Source organism: Urocitellus parryii, chromosome 3 (assembly GCF_045843805.1).
Source record: "Urocitellus parryii isolate mUroPar1 chromosome 3, mUroPar1.hap1, whole genome shotgun sequence".
NCBI classification, from domain to species: domain Eukaryota; kingdom Metazoa; phylum Chordata; class Mammalia; order Rodentia; family Sciuridae; genus Urocitellus; species Urocitellus parryii.
Genome location: NC_135533.1, coordinates 48,055,982 through 48,072,301, shown reverse-complemented (window position 1 = coordinate 48,072,301; position 16,320 = coordinate 48,055,982).

Below are 16,320 nucleotides of genomic sequence, written 5' to 3'. Positions count from 1 at the left end.
ACTGGGCCTGGAATTAGATAAGCTCTGATTCCTTGTTCATTTTTAGAATCTACAACATTGTTACTCTGTGTTCTACCCTCTGAATATTCCTTACTTTGACAGTTTCAGATTCTGCTGAAATGTTTGTGTTTGCAAAGCTTACCACCTTTTTTGTCTTCTGTATGGATTGTCTTTTTAAATCAGAGGCTAATAGATTAATTTTTGAGTAAGAATTATACTGATCCTAACTTATCATCTCTGAGCAACTTAAATGAGGTATTCCTCTTTGAGTAATATCAAATTCATGTATTCATGGGCATGTACTTATTAGCTACTATGTGCCACACACAATGGTAATACTAAACAAGGCAGGGGATGGAGGGAGAGAGAAAGACCTGGGCAAAGAAAGCTTAGTTTCCAGGAGGGAACAAAGAGAGTGACATAGAGAAGATGACGGCTTGAACTGAGAATTGAAGGATGGAAAGGAATGTTTTCTGGGTAATCTAAAAAGGGACAGATATTCCAGACATAGAATTCGCACACGAATCTGAGGGAAAATGGCATACGTTGGACGAATTATAGACACTTGTTATATAGCTGGTCACAGAATGTATTAAGGAGCCTGCAGAAAATGAGCAGGTTTAGATAGGTGTTACAATATGTGGGACATTATGTTCTGAACTAAAGAATTCATGGCTTTATTTCTCCCTTAGGACCAAGGAGACAAGAAAAATCTTTTATCTTTAGGGTAACCCACAATGAGTGTATTTTTATCAGAATCTCTAAAGGTCGTGTGTGCAGTCTGAACATTTTGAAACACATACTCCCTTTGGATATCCTCCTGTACCCTCTCCCACTCACTGTCTTCATACATCCTGCCTCCTACGGGAACATTACCTTCAAACACTGAAGGAGTCTCTGTCTCCACTGAGGGAGACACGAGGGAGTTTGACAAGCAAGTTAGGTGGGGAAATATCACGGTTAGATTAAACAATGTCTCCTCTTTGGCAGATATTTTACATTAAAATTTAGATGTAGTTTGTGTTCCAAATTAATAGGAGGAGCCACCCTCTGTTCACATAGACCATCAGAAGCACAGTTTTTCTGCCCAGAAGGAATGGTTGGAGCAGTAAACAGGCTCTCTAAAGATTGCACATCAATCCACTTGCTTTACCTAAAAAATTTATATGTATGGTTTTAAATGGTTTGAAGAAATCTTGTAAAAAGTACGCTGAAGTCTCGTAGTTTCTCCTCAAAACTTGTCAGGCTTAGTAGTGACAAAAAGGTAGAAAATATGTAAACATGTGGTGTATCATAATTGAGTACAAAGAGCAATAGGAGAAATTTTTCATATTACAAAGGAATTTGTTGAATTATTTCTTAATAACAAGTTCTATATATATATATATATATATATATATATATATATATATATATATATATATAGTTCAGCCAAAAGAGCTTTCAGAAACCCATCTATTATGTTGTAAAGCTCACAAGTTCTTTAGAACCCCACATATCAAGAAAGATGAAGGCAGAAATTGCAAAAATAGACTTAAGTTGGGCTGGACAATCTGCCTGGGGCATGGAGCCCACGTATTTGGAGAACAACTATTTTTTAAACTATATGGTTGGATGATCATGTCCTGACTTTCACTCCAACACTAACAATGAGACCAAATAGTCAAGTGAAGCTGTTACTTGGCAAATTAATCATTGATGCTAGTCGGGTTTCAAATGGAAAGTGTTAGGTTAGTGGAACTCTCCACTGTGGCTTACGGACTTATTGCCTTGTACTATCTAGTGAGAATCATCTCTTCTGAGGTGTGTGAAGTATATCATGTTAACATACAAATTCAGAGAGATGTAACTGCTCCTCGACCACAGAGCATAAGGGAGCCTGTTGGAGACAGATGTCACCATTTCTAAAAGGAAGTCAGTTCCACTGTAACAAGCAAAAGCTGAGCACACACGAAAGCCAGCACCATCTAGTGGGAGCAGCGTACCCAAGAATGATGCCTATTTGGTTTGCTTTCCAACTTTGTACTTGGAATTCTTATTTAAGTGTATATTGTGAATATGGGTCTGTTTATATAACAGACTTAACTGGGAGGTCCCCTACTGGCTTCAATTCTGTGTGGTTTTTTTTTTTTTTGGGGGGGGGGGGCCCTTCATAATTGTGCTAATATTTATTGAGTTTTTGTTATAACCACGCATACTACACTCTTTCCTCAGGGCTTCAGTGTGCAGTTGTACAGGTTGTACCTTGCAAAAGATGCTTGGGTGAAGGGACCAGGAGACTGAGATGCACTTTCATTTTCACTCACCCCTCTGTGTTCTCTGATGAAGGATTGCATCCACCTGGAGAGAGACTGGGGCCTTTCTAACCTGCACAAATTTACAGTCTGAAGCAATTCTGGTGCGTTATATGCTTGATCTTATTGAATCCTCACAACCTTCTTGCAAAGTAGTATTGACTCATTTTTTGAGGAGGAAGTAAGGCTTAGGGATTAAATAAAATACCCAATGTCGCATAGGTGGGAAGGGGGTGTAGCTTTAACGCAAACAGAATTAACCATTATTGTAGAAGGTCCAAAGTGTGATTGTTCGTGTGCACAGGTGCTTACATGGTAAAATCACAGTCCTCCCACTCCCAGCTAGAGCCAGAGATGCTGTGCAGTGTCTTCCCAACCTGGGTAGTCCTCGCTCAAGTGGTTCAAAACAGAAGCAAGCTCAGAGCTGCCTCTGTGCCTTGCAAATTTGACTGTGGGCAACCGAACAAGTAACCAAACCAAAAACTTATCAGACACTGTGCTAGAGGACCCAGGCTTGCCAGGCTCATTAGGGGGTCACCTGCTCCCTTAGTTTAACTTCTTAACAAAAGTTAAGCTTTGCCCTCTTAATAAAAGAAGCACATTCTTCCCTCCAAGTTCTTGTTCACCTTGTCATCCACCTCAAATGCCCTTTCTTACCACTCTCCCATTTCTGCCTTCAGGACGCAACTTCAACCTCCCTTCCCTATCTCAATGAAGTTTTTATATTATGCCAGACCCCATTTCTTTTCCTCCTTTACTTCCCTATCATGTTTAGTTTGCCTCCAATAGTAATTTTTTGTGTCCATTCATTACTTTGGGTTTTATTGTAATCTCTTTGAGGAGAAGAGGAATAACATTTTGGCTTTGCATAATGTGGACATTTGAAAACTGTGAGTGGAATTGAAGCCCTGGGACCTAAACAATGGCAAGAGAGAGCTGCAGCTCTGACATATGCTTCATGCTCTCAGGGAAAAAAAATTAATACAGGGAAAGACAAGCTGGGAGCTTTAAGCTGAATCCACAATGCATTCTATAGCACAATAGATTTGTTTTTAATAAAGACCTAGTGAATAATTTAATTAGTGTGATTTGCTGTAATTAACTCAGCTCCCAGAAGCCAAAGGAGTTACAGAGTTGTAAATCCCATGGTACCTGCCAGGTTGAAAACTTGCTCTGAATTATTTTTCACTTTCATTTTGACTACAATTATCTATTAAGCCCTCAGGCTGGAGTCTGGAAGAAATTAAGTACAAGAAAAAATAGAAAAACTACTCTGGGCACTTCTGAGAATATTTATAAAGAGTTTATTTTGCATAGAAGCAAATTGTCAATAAAAGAGAATTCAGAAAACAAACTATTGTGAATATGTAGCAAAATAGAAATTTAATATTTATTTAAAAATAAACTTAAGATCCTTATTCTTAACTTTATAACTTAGAAGATATTTTTTATCTAAATTTTTCACAGTTATACCTTGACATATTGTTAGTTTGGAATCAATATACTCAAATGTAATTGATAAGATAAATATTTTATATACTATAACATTTACTATGAATGTCATTTCTTGATTCATATCTTAACATATAAAATATTTTTGAAAGGAAACTGCATTATAATTGATTTATATTAATGAAGGAAAACAGAACTGGCAATTTCAGACAGGTTGCTGAAATATTAGACTTTTATAAGACTTTGTTAAGTTTAAAGATAGCAATGAATCTCTACAAGAGAATGGACTATAGCATATAAAACTTTAACCATACATACAAGGTCCCATAGAAAACAATAAAGGGAGAGACATTGAATGAAATCACTGTGGTAGGCTGCATTCTCTCCAATGAAGTCAGATATTAATAGAGTTGATAAAAAAGTTGGTAAAGGTGTTTATAATAAGCATAACTCCAAAGACTTGTGATAGTGCTAGGACACCTAAAGCTTTAAATGAACTGAATCCATACAAATCAGTGGGTTAAGTAATAAATGAGTTCTGAAAGTATAAACAGAACTTTTAATGGTTCAGGAAAAGAAGTAGTGGTAGGAGAGAAGTATGTTCACAGATCAGGCAAATGTCAAACCTTAAAATAATAGGTACCTGGGCCAAAACAAGTGGCTCCTGACAGCCTAAAACTATGCAGAAATATGCAGTTCGGATAACAGAAATAATGATGTAATTTTTGAGCAACATTGAGAATGAAAGTTACACAGGAGGCTTGGGTGGACATGTGTCATATTTTTTTCCAGACGACACAGAATATAAGCAGGTAATTTGTGAACACTTATGAGAGAAAAATGGGTTTTGAATGATGTTTATCATTTGAGCCTTATATTAATATTCAACTACTTTATTCCTTCAACATTTTACAAGTAATTTGTATATGCAAAAACTTCACTTTTTTCCCAAAAGGAACACTGGACTAGCAAATAAAGATCAGGATCTCTATGTTTCCTTTGACAGAAACTCTCAGCAAACCTGGGGATAAGATGAAGAAACAAATACAAGTTCAATGTAGAACAGGTGGTAAGTTTATGACTATTCGAATAGCCAGATAAAAATCTTAATAATATGTGATGTAAATTTTATTCTGCATGATTTAACACATTCAACATGTTTATTAATATTTTTGATCAATTTTTATGATCATTGGATTTTAGGAAGCAGTTTCTTTGTTATCTCTTAAACATAATTGGCCTAGGAAAATCTGACTTATTTTAAAATAAATAATGTATTTCTTATAGCATAGATACAAAAATGTTATTAAAGATACAGAAAAAAAAGCATAAAACTTTCCAACAAAGGAGTTATACTCACCTGGAAAATGTTGCCACTGAGTTGATGAAAATTATACTCATATTTCACCATTAATTAAAACAACAATGATGGAAACTCATTTGTGAAGGGAGACCAACAAGTATTAATGCAAGAACATACTGAGGAAATGGAAATAGAAGATAAAATAATAGCTGTGAACTCAGAAAAGAAGAAAAAATATCTAAAGATCGAATTTTCAGGATTTTGATGAGAATAGATCCTGAAGAGAACAGAAAAAGAACATAAAACAAAAATGAGAAAAGTAAACAAAATGAAATGAAAATAAAACACATTAAAAAGTATAGTAAAAGTTGTATTCCTACATATCTATATACTATATCTACAAATAAAGCAGTCAAATGAGGTCCAACGAATGCATAGTTGGAGACCCTAAAGCAGGAAGTTTAGAAGAGAGAGAGAGAGAGAGAGAGGGAGAGAGAGAGAGAGAGAGAAGAAAAAAAACAAACGAATTGAAAGACATAGCTGAAGGGAATTTTTCTGAATGAAAAGAAGGTTAAAATTGAAATAGTCATAGGATATACCGTGTGCGCCAGGGAAAAGTGACATGAAGAGTCAATGCAGAGAAATAACCTAGTAATATCAGTGGATTTTAAAGATAAAAAAAGTCAAGTGTGGTGGTGCACACTTATAATTCCAGTGGCTGGGGAGGTTGAGGAAGGAAGATCTCCAAGTTCAAAGCCAACTTACTGAGGCCCTAAACAACTTAGTGAGGCCTTAAGCAACTTAGAGAGATGCTGTCTCAAAATAAAAAATAAAAAGGGTGGGGATGTGGCTCAGTGGTTAAATGCTTCTAGGTTCAGTTTCTGGTACAGAAAAATAAGTAAGTAAGAAAACTTTGAGTTTCCAAGTTAGAATGAATAAAGGAAAAATCAATCTGATATAATACATCTCCAAAGCACCATCTATAAAATATTTAAGAAAATAAAATATAAACAAATAATTTTATGTCTAACCAAGTTATGTTTTGGGAATAAAGATTACATTACAAAATCTCTGAACTTGCAAGACTCAGGCCTATAGTCCCATGAAATCTTAGAGATATTGCTAAGGAATTCCTTCAGCAAAGCAATAATGATAGAGTAACTATGACAATGGATTAGCAGAGATCATTGAGAATGTTTTACTGTAGAGCTCATAATAAAAGGAATACAAGGATTAGAGTTACCAAGCAGAATGTTGATGTTATATGTCCTGACAATATAGAAATGACAATATTAATATAACTTGGAACAGAAAAGGAAAAAGAAGTCAAATGGAATTGATTGTATCATCTGGAGTAGCTAAGAGTAAAAGGAAACACATTAAGTCTGACACAACATAATGGAAATATAAGCATATTTAACATATGAATGCAAACCCTAAGGAAGACAAGTAGTAGTAGAGGAGATGCAAAGATGGAAGAGGAAGAAATATGACAGTTTTATCATTTTTTTCAGGTAAGAAATAGGTAATGTACAGAAAAATTGAAAACCAAAGAGTTCTGTATTATAAATCTAAAGTTTTAAATTTACAAAATGAAAGGATTCCTAAATAGCTGATCAACTACATATAAAAGTGAAAACAGATTCCATAGGAAAAGATTTTTTAAAAACTACAATAAACGAAGCAAACATATTTGGCATACCATTAAGTATAAATGAGTCTAACTCATTGATTAAGGGGAAAAAAACCAATTTAACACATTCATGGTGGATTCTTACCTCTGTCTTCATATTTTCTCTCTTGTGTGTCTTAAATAGATCCCAAGGAAGATGGGAGTTAACAGAACAGAATGTAAATCCAATAGTCTTCAAGACTGAAATAGACAAAATAAAGAGTACTGTGGAGGACAATAAGACAGGAACTACATAAACAGGAACTGCTTGTTACTGGATAAGAAATAACTCATTCTTTAAGAAAAATACAGAAGACCTTTTATACTAGGACAGTGGATTAAGTAAATATCTGCATGCCTGTGAGACTGCCACAGAGACAAGGCTATTGATAAAATGGGGTTCAGTGTGGGAGGACCTGGAACTTGGTCGTGTGGATGTGATGTTATTGGCAATTGGAAACTGCTGGAGTATAGTGAGAAAAATCCTTTAATGTGAACAATACTTTTAACTGTGGTTCTAATGTGTGGTCCTCAGACCATCATCATCATCACCTGGGAATTTGCTAGAAATTCAGTTTCAGGCCTTACTCTATACTTCTAGACCCTACAACATTCAATTCAGAGGTGGGGACAGGTTGGAGAAGACATCGTTGGGGTCCAACATTCTGTATTTTGATAAGCCCTTGGATGATTCTGATGGAAACTACAGTTTGAGAACCATTGCTTTGAAACTTGTCCTGGTCTAGGCCATTGTTTAGAAGACTGTTGCACTAGTATATCTGTGAAGTATTCAGAAACCAGAATGGAAATGGGGTGGGAGTTTTGAGACAGTGAATCAAAAATGGAAGATGAAATCTGCTGATCAATTTTACAGAAAAAGAAATGTCCAAAATGATTCCAAGAAATATTTTGGAAAAATATGAATAATTGTTGCCCAAAAAGGAATATTTAACTGATTAAAAATCATGTGAAAAGAGATTAGTTTTACTTTTAACAGAAGCAATGCAAAAACAATAAGTGACATGAATATATTGTTGTCATATTGAATTAGATAAAATAGGTAATTAAGTTTTTTTTTTTTTTTAATGTAAAGTCCACTCCATGAAGTTAACCTGTAGAAACATTTCAAACATTCCCTTCAACTCCTCTGTGCTAGGGTGATGGGAATAGAGAGGCGGGAAAGACCTGAGTGAAGACTACAGGTTCAAGGGGTAATCAATAGCTTGATCGCTTTCTCAGTACCTGTTTAACATAGATTTTGACCAGTAGCCTTAACACTTTTGCAATACCTCTTTATCATAGATTTTGATTAATGTCCCTACCCAGAAGATACATAAGTCCCTAGTACATTTAAGTGGCAACCCCTATTGGGTCTCCTTCTCACTCTGTGGGAGTTATGTCTCTTTTCTTCTCACTTGAATAAATCTTACTCTCTTAAACTCACATTTCCTGATTTGTGAGTTTCATTCTTTGAATTAGTGAGTTAAGAGCCCAGAAAGCAATTGATGGTGAGAAGCTGAGGTCTGTTGTAATAAGGGAATGAGGCTGGGAATGGCCCACCACTGAGTGTTGCAACACACTGCTCAGCAATAGTGAAAAATATGACTTTGTTGACCAAGGCAGGTGTCTCCTGCTGTTATTAGCTGCTTAGACTAAAATGGGGTTTCTTGGCTGAAAATACCTGCAACTTACATAGACCATACCTGCCAGTACAGAGAATCCGGTTTCATCTCAAACTCCAGTTTCAGTATTATCAAATACTTATAAAAGTGTTTAAATAAAATGCAGTCAAAATAGCCTTGTAAGTTTGTAATTTTTGCCTCCTTTTTTGACCTAAACATAAAGTAATGGTAGTTTTCTAAAAAAATTATGCTAAAAATAATACGAGCGTTTCTGTAAAGCAAAAACAAAACTGATGTTTACACTCAGGTGATGATTGAATCTACAGACTTGTTTGTCTTAAATGTAAAACATTCTAGAAATTACTCTCTGGGTAATTGGAATAAAAAGTGCTCCACTTGTAGAAAGATTCAGAAGCCAGGCTTACTGCGTGAAATTTAAGGCTGGGGCAGATTCGCTGTCCAACAAAAGAGGTTATGCCAACATTAGGGCCAAAGTTTTTACAAACTTGAGTGTCTGGGATGACAGAAAGGATGATGAAAGGAAGAAGGGTCAGAGACTATATCCCCACCCTCACTTTATCCCTCAGAGGTCAAGATGTGGTCCAAGCTGTATCTTTGCTCAAGTGTGAAAGCTGTATCTTTGCTCAAGTGTGAAAACTCTGGTATCTCCATGTATTATAAAGTCACCAAGTCTGGGAGCCAAAAAGTGACTTAGTTCTAGGTTGTGAACTACAGGCAAAATATTCAGATAAAGAAGGATTCATGATCAGATAAAAAGGAGAAGGTGGGAAATTCTACTTAAGAGAAGACTTCAAGCTAAATTCTGACTACTAAGTTCACAAAGAAAAAGCATAACTCAAAGGAGTTGACCATCTACAGACTGAGATATCAGAAACCGTGAGCATCAATTATGTTCTCCTTTACATTATTCTTCTCAGGTCTTTCATTTGCAGCAGAAAAAAATGAATAAAACATAAATAATGGTGAAAATGAACATGGAAATTCAGATATTTCTTCAAGATCTTGATTTCAATCATTTTGAAGTTTTACCCAGAAGTGGGATTCATGGATCATAAAACTCACATGGGATTACAAAAACACAAACTAAACAAATAACCAAAGGAATCTTAAGAAGAACAACGTTGAATACGTCATATTTCCTGATTTCAAGGTGTATCACAGAGCTATAGAATTAAAAACATATGGTAATGATCTAAAAACTGATAAGTGGACAAATGGAACATAATGGAGAGCACAGAAATAAGTTAATTTATTTACAGTCAATTAGTCTTCAACAAGATTGCCAAGAATACACGCAGAGAGGATCATCTGTTTAATAAATGATACTGAGAAAACTCAATACTCTCAAACAAAAGAATTAAATTGGAGTTTTATTTTGTACCATAAACAAAAATCAATGCAAAATGGATTAAAGACTTAAATGCAAATTCCGGAAACTGTAAAACTACTAGAAGAAAACATGGGAGGAAACCTTCTTGACATTGGTTTTGGCAATGATTTCTTGAACATGGCGCCAAAGGCACAGGCAACAAAGGCAAAAAAGACAAGCAGGACTAGATCATATATTTCTTTGCACCTTCTAGGTTTTTCAAAATTGAAACAGACTTCTGGTAAAGGCATGGTAAAGCAGCATCACCTGCACATTGATATTTGTACTGCAAATTAGTACTGCTTTGAAAAGCAGTTTGGCAAGGAGTATCAAGGGCCTTAACTGTTCATATTTTTGACTTAATATTTTGTGTATGGGGGGGCAGAATTGGGCCCATGATTTATCTATAATTGAAAAGACAAATTGGAGTAAAAAATTATTATATTTTCTTTTAAAAATATTGTTATCCTGTGACATTGCTGTGATATTTAATTACTTTCATCAGGTAAATGAAAACCCAAATATTTTGAAGTTAATTGTACATAATTCACATTTTTTGCATTCTTCCTTAATTCGAGGTTGACATTAGTGCCCTCATCTTGACTGTCTTAAACAATGACTGGATGCAATTAAAGTCACAGAGAGAGGCAAAATTAAAAAACAAGTAGAATAACAGTCCAAATTTTTGAGGTGCTCTATGTACAGACTTGATAAAGTACTCCCAGCCTCATTTGCCCTCCACTAACCACAGTACATACAAAGCTGCTGTTCAATTGAAAGCTCTCAAATATTTTTGTTTTAATGGGAAATTTAAAATACTGTTTTACTTATTACTTAAAATATAAGGGGAAATAAATATTACAATTTTTATTGACTGGAATGATCAGGAGCACAGACTTGAACAGCTAGGGCATCAGGAAATAAGGACCTAGTCCAAGCATTGTGTGCTTTACAGATGGAAATATTGGCCAAGATCCAAAGGTGTTAAAGGAATTGCCTGAGCCATAAAGCTATTAGGTTTGTAGAGCTATATTCCTGTCAGAGTTCTTTTAAGATTTAATGATTTTTAAGAAAAGGCCATGTGGGTGGAAAAACTTGTTAGATGGAGGAACACATAAATTTCAGTGGGGACTGGAAATGGGTAGAGCTTCAAAAGTAAAGATGTGTAATCCTACTTGATTTTCAAATTAACAATAGAGAAGTAGGAATTTCCTGATATCTCCCTTGGGGAATAATGATTTACCAAAGGAGTCTTTAGGGCCATTCTGGTCAGGCCCATAGTTTGTCAAGGCGAGCCTGATGAAACCTGTATAGAGGTGAGAGGACACACGGGCTGGGGTGAGTGAGGACACTGGGAACTAGCTTTCAACTATATTTGGCTTTCCTTGTGCATGTTTTGATCATCCCAGAAACAAAGACCAGCACATGACAGCTCACATGGGTTCTCTACTAGCAAGCGGGCTATGCAGCTGCTGTTGAAGGGCTAGCCTGGGAACTATGAGGGTGGGTGACACAGTCTGAAAGAAAATGCTACTTTCCATACTTAAGAGCTGGTAATAGTTGTAAGCTTCAAATATGGTTGACAAGGATTAAATCACATCCCACCATAACATAATTTTCTTAGACAAAAACTACTATCATTACCATCATTATCTGCTTGCGCTTTTTAATTGTCAGTTACCCATATGAAGGCATTTCCATCACAGGCTAGTTCCCTTCTGTGTCCCTTTTCTTGTAACTTACCAGGAAATTAGTTATTCTCAATGCACTTGCCACTTAGTTTCCTCAAGAGTCTCTTCAAGAGGTCTCCTGCAATCATCACTTTGCTTTTAAGATACTATGAAAATTGCATTTAGCTTCCCTTCTCCACCTTGCTCACTGGCTTTGAGCCACTGTGGGTGTGTGGGTTCCACTTCTTGCTCAGCGGGATTTAATCATGACTTATCCACCCTTCTTCAGCCTGTTGCCTACTCCCCTACTCCCCTACTCCCCTTCCTCTAGGTTCTGACAACAACCTACTAACTCCCTACTTCCTTCCTTCTTCTATGGCTCCTTAAGTCAGTTTCATATTTAACTATTAAAGTACATAAAATGCAATTGTATTTTAATATCAAGTAGAGCCAAGTAACGAAGACTTCCTTATGTAGGTCTTTACTATTATTAGTAAAACTTTTTTAAACGGCAGGTTGACTTTTTTGGGGGTGTTAGCCCTTTCTTGGACCAGATTTTTTTTCTTTCTATCAGCTTGTACCTGAGATCTTCTAGCCCCAATTCCTTTCACTAATTATATATATATATATATATATATATATATATATATATATATATATATATATATATATATATATATATTTTTTTTTTTTTTTTCCCAAATGAGTTTGCCAGAACACCTAAAAAAAAAAAAATCTTGGTCCTCTCACTGGTGTAAGGTTGCCAAGACTGCAGTTAACACCTGTCTCTTTATCACCACCTCCTGGTGAAATGACTGCATAGCTCACACTTGACTGAACTTGTTGGAAGGAAAAGGTACTTTGGGATATTTCATAGTAGTTCTACATTGCAGGTTTTAAAAGAGAAAGGATGAGTTGCTTGAATGTATTATAAGACCACCGTACATGTTGCAAATTATGTTACATGTTATATACAGCAAATAAAGCAACTCTTGTGAAAGATATAGTGACTATGAAATTTAGAAAAAAAATCCATCATTGAAGCATTGATCTAGCTTTTCACAGCACATGGATTTATATGAAGGATACTGACAAAATTTTTAGTGGAAGTTTTGAAGTTTATATACTACAAGACACGTTATCTTTAAAACATAATATCTTTAAAACAGCTTCTCTATTTTGAGCTGGAATTTTAGGGATCCTTGGACAATTTTCCTTTCTCTTCATTCATTACTCCAGTTGTTTCTCTCCATCTCTCTTTTGTCAGTCCCAAATGCAGGCATCTCACTTTAAATATATTCTTTCATTGCCCTCTTCTATTACTCTCTGAGAGTCCTGCCCAATGTTCCCAGTAAAGCATGACTTTTCTGGGGTTTCTTTCCTTTGGGAGAGTCTTCTGTATAAGGAGGCTTTGCTGGATTTGAAGGTGGGAGGGAAAGTCAATTGAAGCGACATAGCAGTCATTGCCTTTGTATTTATGAAAAAGTTTCCCTCTGGTCAAATATTTTTGATCCTGAAGTTGCTAAGGTAATGACACTTTCTGGCCTCAGTACTTTTCCTCACTGTGCCCTCTGCCTGGAACATTCTTCAACTAGTTTTGAATGATGAGGTTCTTCTCTCCCTTCATGTGTCAGCATAAATGTCACCTCCTCAGAAAGGATTTGGTGCCCTTCTAATGAGGTCCCTTCCTGTCATAGTGTACTGTTAATGCCCTTTTGAAAATATTCACATTTGACAATTTTATTAATTAACTTATTGACTTATTTGCCACTAGAACAAAGCTCTGTGAAGCTGCCAATCTAGTTTAGTGACATGTTCCCCTGTACCTATGGCAGTTTCTGACACAGAATAAATTATCAACATGCATCTGCTCAGTAAATGATCTTTTCAGTTGTTCTGCTATTTATCTAGTTTTAAAAAAAATCATATTATTCTTTTCATACTTCTGAAGTCCCTGGTCTAATTTTAGCTATTTTCCTCCATTTTATCTTACTTATTTCATTTAATTTGCCATTTTATACTGGATGAGATTAGTCCAACATATAGCATCAATATTTAGGATCTCTTTTATCATATTTCATTTTTTTCTTATCTCTAATTTTTATCTGTTCTAAAAGCTGTTATTCATTTTAAAATACTTAAATTGATTTATTATGATTTTATTTATTAGAATATTCGGATTATCGTTTTAGCGAATAATGTTTGTTTACTTAAAAAATAGATTTCTTCTCCTTCAACAATTTGCTTGCCTTTCATCACTTCTTTTCTTTATTGCTTCTAAGTAGAGGGCAATAGCATTTGGTAGGCAGAAGTGGAACTAGGCAGAGCCCCAGGGGCAGTGGTGAAGTGGTCATAAATATTATTCAATGCTCCCACGGGCATTTTTTCTTTCAGTAGAAAAAATATGTTTAAAGTCAATATTATACCTTATCCAAGTTTGGGTGAGAGTATTGGATATCCCCATTTTTACAACATTGGTTGGAATATATGGAAGCAGATAGACACTAAGGTAAAACAAGATAATGGCTTTAATTGCATTTCAGCTCATTTTCTATTGAAGTTCTGCAAGCCAACCCAACAGAAAAACACAATTACCTAGTTATTACCCTAGTTATTACTTTTTAGGAGTGTCCATAGCATTGATAGAGAATAAGATAGGAAAAAGTCCAAATAATTTTGAACATACCTGATATAAAGGGACAAGAGATGGATAATATACAAACTCTTGGAATTTGAGTGTTAGTCTATGTTAATATTTAACTTAAATATATATATATATATATATATATATATATATATATATATATATATATATATTTCTCAGCATGGGAAAGGAAAGTATACTCTCTGACTCAGATTTTCTTCTTTGCTTCCTGATTATGAAATTCAAGAGGAAACAAACAAAGGCAGTACTTGTCCTCGGTATTTAGGTATCCAGAAATACGAAGCCCTCAGGCCTTCATAACTGTGGTGCTTTCTACCTTTAAGTCGTTTGTCCTGGTTTCTCCCTCTGTGATGTGCAGGGCCCTAGTTTTCAGGGAGATATTTTAACTGCCTAATTTTGTTAAGATGCCTTCCCTCGCAGAAGCTTTGCATTTCTGAGAAGTGGTGTAGGAGATCCTCATTCTTCAAGTCACTTACTTTTGCAGAAAGAATTCTCTTGTTGCGTAGGAACAAATTATATAAAATATATTTTAGCTCTAAATCGCCTGGCCCATTAACATTATTTACTTAAGAACTTCCCAACATCCATCTCATTTCTGAGGCATTTGGAACATCTACCCATAAGGGAAATACAGTTTACCTCTTTCATCTGAGAAGTCATGCATTTGATCCCCATACTATGCATATTCAAAGATGCCAAGAATGATGCCCCTTTGTACTTAATTCTACTGTCACTAGCCATAGAATACCACTATCAAGTGACTGTCCCTTTGCTAAGGGATTGACTGATAAAACCCACACATTGTCCCATTACCTAGAACTGGTCATCTAAGTAGTACCTCAGCTAAGATCATCCAGGTCTGTTTAACCAGGTGTCTTTAGCAAATATGATGCAGCAGAAGCCTGAACCCAAAGTTACAACAAATAAAACACATGCATCTTATATAATCACATGGTTATGTATTCTAGAACACCTTTCACAATGACAAAAATTCTTAGAATCTGGAGGGATGGAGAATAAAGGCTATGACCTCATAAACTTTTCCATTCATCTCAGTCCCAGGGGCTATATCTGTATTGTCTGGTTATAAAAATAAGGATGCTTCCTCCCAATCCTCATGTAATCTTCTAAAAAAGAGTGATATATTATGTCCAAACATATATGTCACTTTTCAGAAAAACAAATGAAAATATCAAATGGTTAGCTCCAATTTAATAGTTTTATTTATGCATGTGCATATGTGCAAGTTTATAATGTATATATATGTGAATGAATATTTTCTGTCATAAATTATAATTGTGGATGACTTTACTAGATATTGAAAATTATGGTGGCAATTATAATAAAGACTTAGGGAACAATTATATCTCCATAGTACTTGTTTCCAGGCATAGCTATTCTAAGGAAGACAGAAGCATACCATCAAGGTAGGCTGTTACTCAGTGTATTTGTTTTGTAGTAGAGTTGCTCTAACAAACTATTACAAACTGCATGACTTAAACTTAAGAAAACTTATCATCTCATTTTTCTGGAGGCTAGAAGTGATACTGAAAGGTTAATAAAATAGGTACTTGTCACTCTGTTTTTCTATATGCTTAACAGAACACTGTTGAAATCTTGTTCCCAGGATGTGTTGTCCCCAACTGTGAACTGTTTGCTTATCTTGTTCCCAGGATGTGCTGTCCCCAACTGCCAAACTGCAGGATGCACTCCCTCACTCGGTTGCAGGCAAACTGCTCACTCGCCCTGACCCATCAATGAACTTCCCTCCCTGCCCTCTCCAAGAAAAGTATATAAGCTCTGCTCAAGCAGTTCTCAGGGCTCTATCTCTCTTTGCTATAGAGAGCTCGGGCCCCAGCATGCTGGTCTCCAAATAAACCCACCCTTCTGCTGTTGCATAAGAGAGTCTCTTGTGGTCTCTTACTCCGACGTTTCGCCGGACCCTTACAATACCAGTTCAGTGCAGATCAGGAAAAGGTTTTTGTTCCCTAGCATCAAAGAATGAATACCCAAGAAATGCCTAGGCAAGGGTAGCAAGCAAGTATTATTTAAGAAAGTGATGGAGAATACTCCTCCAGAGGAGACAGCCTCAGAGCCAAAAGCTTGCAGTGGACTTGCCTTTTTTATAGACTCCAAAACTACTCTCTTTAATAATTGTGTTCCCCAAATACTTAACTAGGAGCACAATTGCAGAGGTTAACCATCAGCAACCCATTTTCTCTCTTTGATAAACAGTCATCACCCTCTGGATC